At 39.5% G+C, this 3,126-nt stretch overlaps 1 pseudogene; it reads right to left on the reverse strand.

Moving 5' to 3' along the window:
• Nucleotides 1-290: 290 nt before the first annotated feature.
• Nucleotides 291-2,343, reverse strand: LOC114084787 (60 kDa heat shock protein, mitochondrial pseudogene; annotated as a pseudogene).
• Nucleotides 2,344-3,126: the final 783 nt, after the last annotated feature.

Genomic DNA, 3,126 nt, shown 5'->3' on the forward strand with positions numbered 1-3,126 from the left:
CGTCTTATTAAGGAATTTGGGGCCTAGCCCCATGTGATGGAGATTAGGGCCTACTTTTTCTTCTTCTTTTTTTTTTTAACTTTAAACAAATTTTTATTACACAAAGGTTGTCACATAATTGGATATTTCTCTACATTGTACACAATTATTCTCCACAGAAAGGCTGCTTCTGCACTTCTCATCTGGTGATGGCAAGCACTAAAATCCTGATTTTAGCAGAATAGTAGTAGAAATGCCTCAATGATTTAAGTTGAAAGCAGTACATTGGTACATGGCTCTTGCACCCAGTATCAGGAATGTACAAATGTCTTTATTCAAAAATACAAAATAAATTATTTGTAGGCATGGACAATGACAGCAGTAAACCATTATATACTGTCAACTGAAACCAGTAACTGATGGTTATAGTGATTTTCTTAAACATCAACCAGCCTTTTCTTCAGTCATTCTCTTCAACTGACTTCTCTGAAGTTATTGGTGAGGAACCCTGCCTTGAGCTTCCTGTCACAGTTCATTAATAATGGTAAAGCACTATTCTGAGAATTAGAACATGCCACCTCCCATACCACCTCCCATTCCACCCATTGCAGGGTCCTTTTCTTCTTTAGAAATTTCTGTGACTACGACTTCTGCTGTAGTTAACAGAGAAGCAACTCCAGCAGCATCCAATAAGGCAGTTCTTACAACCTTTGTTGGATCAATGATTCCTTTTTCTACCATATTCACAAAATCTCCAAGCATAGCATCATAGCCAACTTCTGAGGAACTCTGCAGAATTTTCTCCACTATTAAAGAGCCTTCAACACCTGCATTCTTAGCAATAGTCATTGCAGGAATTTTGAGTGTTCTTTTAATGATTTCTATACCAATTTTCTGATCTTCATTAGCTGGAGTTAGTGAGTCCAAGGCTGGAATGCACCGAAGCAGAGCACAGCCCCCACCCAGAACAATGCCTTCTTCAACGGCAGCTCTTGTAGCATTGAGGGCATCTGTAACTCTGTCTTTCTTTTCATTCACTTCGACATCACTTGTCCCACCAACCTTGAGCACAGCTACTCCATCTGAAAGTTTTGCCAGTCGTTCATTCAGTTTTTCCTTTTCATATTCACCATTTGTCGTTTCTAATTGCTCTGTAATTTCTTGAATACGCTTTTCAATTTGAGCTTTATCATCTTTTCCTTTCAAAAGCATGGCATCATCTTTGGTGACAATGACCTCTCCAACTTTTCCTAAATCATGAGGCTGAACATCTTCAATATTTAGGGTCAAACCCTCCTCACCAAACACTGCACCACCAGTAGCAATAGCCATATCTTTAAGTTGGTTCTTTCTGTTGTCACCAAAACCTGGAGTTTTAACTGCCACAACCTGAAGACCAACTTTCAGCCTATTCAAAACAAGTGTACTTAGAGCTTCTCCATCAACATCTTCAGCAATTATGACCAACGGTTTACGGTGAGCATTGGCAATTTCAAGAGCAGGTACAATGGACTGGACGCTAGAAATTTTCTTTTCACTCAACAGAACATAAGCATCCTGGAATTCACATTTCTGACCTTTTGATGTATTAATAAAGTACGGAGAGATATAACCTCTATCAAACTTCATGCCTTCAATAATTTCTAATTCATCCTCAAGTGTTTTTCCATCCTTTACTGTAATCACACCCTTTCTTCCAACCTTTTTCATTGCATCAGAAATAATGTTGCCAATTTCTTTGTCTCCATTTGCAGAAATGGTAGCAACCTGAGCAATTTCTTCAGGAGTTGTCACAGGTTTAGACTGCTTCTTGAGTTCAACAATTACAGCATCAACAGCTAACATCACACCTCTCCTGATTTCCACAGGATTAGCACCCTTGCTAATCTTCTCGAAGCCTTCTTTGGCAATAGAGCGTGCCAGTACAGTAGCAGTGGTGGTACCATCCCCGGCCTCTTCATTTGTATTATTGGCAACATCTTGAACAAGTTTAGCTCCAATATTTTTGTATTTATCCTTTAAATCAATTGACTTTGCAACAGTCACACCATCTTTTGTTACTTTGGGACTTCCCCAACTCTGTTCAATAATTACCGTTCTTCCCTTTGGCCCCATTGTAACAGCTACAGCGTCGGCTAAAAGGTCTACACGTTGAAGCATTAAGGCTCGGGCATCTGCACCAAATTTTACATCTTTGGCATAAGCCCGAGTGAGATGAGGAGCCAGTGCCCTAGACACTGGTCTCATCTGGCGAAGGACTGTGGGTAGTCGAAGCATTTCTGCGGGGCGTCGGCAGGGAGTGCACGCGGCAAGGCAGACCGTCTGCGGCGAGTGAGGGACAGAGTGCAAGGCGCACACGGCAATGAGCCCCTACTTTTTCTTCTATTAGACGTAGAGTCTCTGGTTTAATTCCTAGATCCTTGATCCATTTTGAGTTAACTTTTGGGCATGTTGAGAGATAAGGATTCAATTTTATTTTGTTACATATGGATTTCCAGTTTTCCCAGCACCATTTGTTGAAGATGCTATCCTTTCTCCAGTGCATACTTTTGGCACCTTTATCTAGATAGTTGTATATTTGTGGGTTAGTCTCTGTGTCTTCTATTCTGTACCATTGGTCTACTAGCCTGTTTTGGTTCCAGTACCATGCTGTTTTTATTACTATTGCTCTGTAGTATAGTTTAAGGCCTGGTATAATGATACCACCTGTTTCACTTTTCCTGCTTAGAATTGCTTTAGCTATTCTGGGTCTCTTATTTTTCCAAATGAATTTCATGATTGCTTTTTCTATTTCTGTGAGGAACGCCATTGGGATTTTGATTGGAATTGCATTGAACCTGTACAGTGCTTTTGGTAGTATGGTCATTTTAATAATATTAATTCTGCTTATCCATGAGCAAGGTAGATCTTTCCATCTTCTAAGGTCTTCTTCTATTTCTCTCTTTAGGGTTCTATAGTTTTCATTGTAAAGATCTTTCACCTCTTTTGTTAGATTGATCCCCCAGTATTTTCTTTTTTTTTTTTAGAATATTGTGAATGGGGTAGTTTTCCTCATTTCCTTTTCAGAGGATTTGTCACTGATATACAGGAATCCTTTCTTTTATTTTTAATGTCAGGGGGATACTGGCTTCATAATATGAGTTAAAA

Source organism: Marmota flaviventris, chromosome 2 (assembly GCF_047511675.1).
Source record: "Marmota flaviventris isolate mMarFla1 chromosome 2, mMarFla1.hap1, whole genome shotgun sequence".
Classification (NCBI taxonomy): domain Eukaryota; kingdom Metazoa; phylum Chordata; class Mammalia; order Rodentia; family Sciuridae; genus Marmota; species Marmota flaviventris.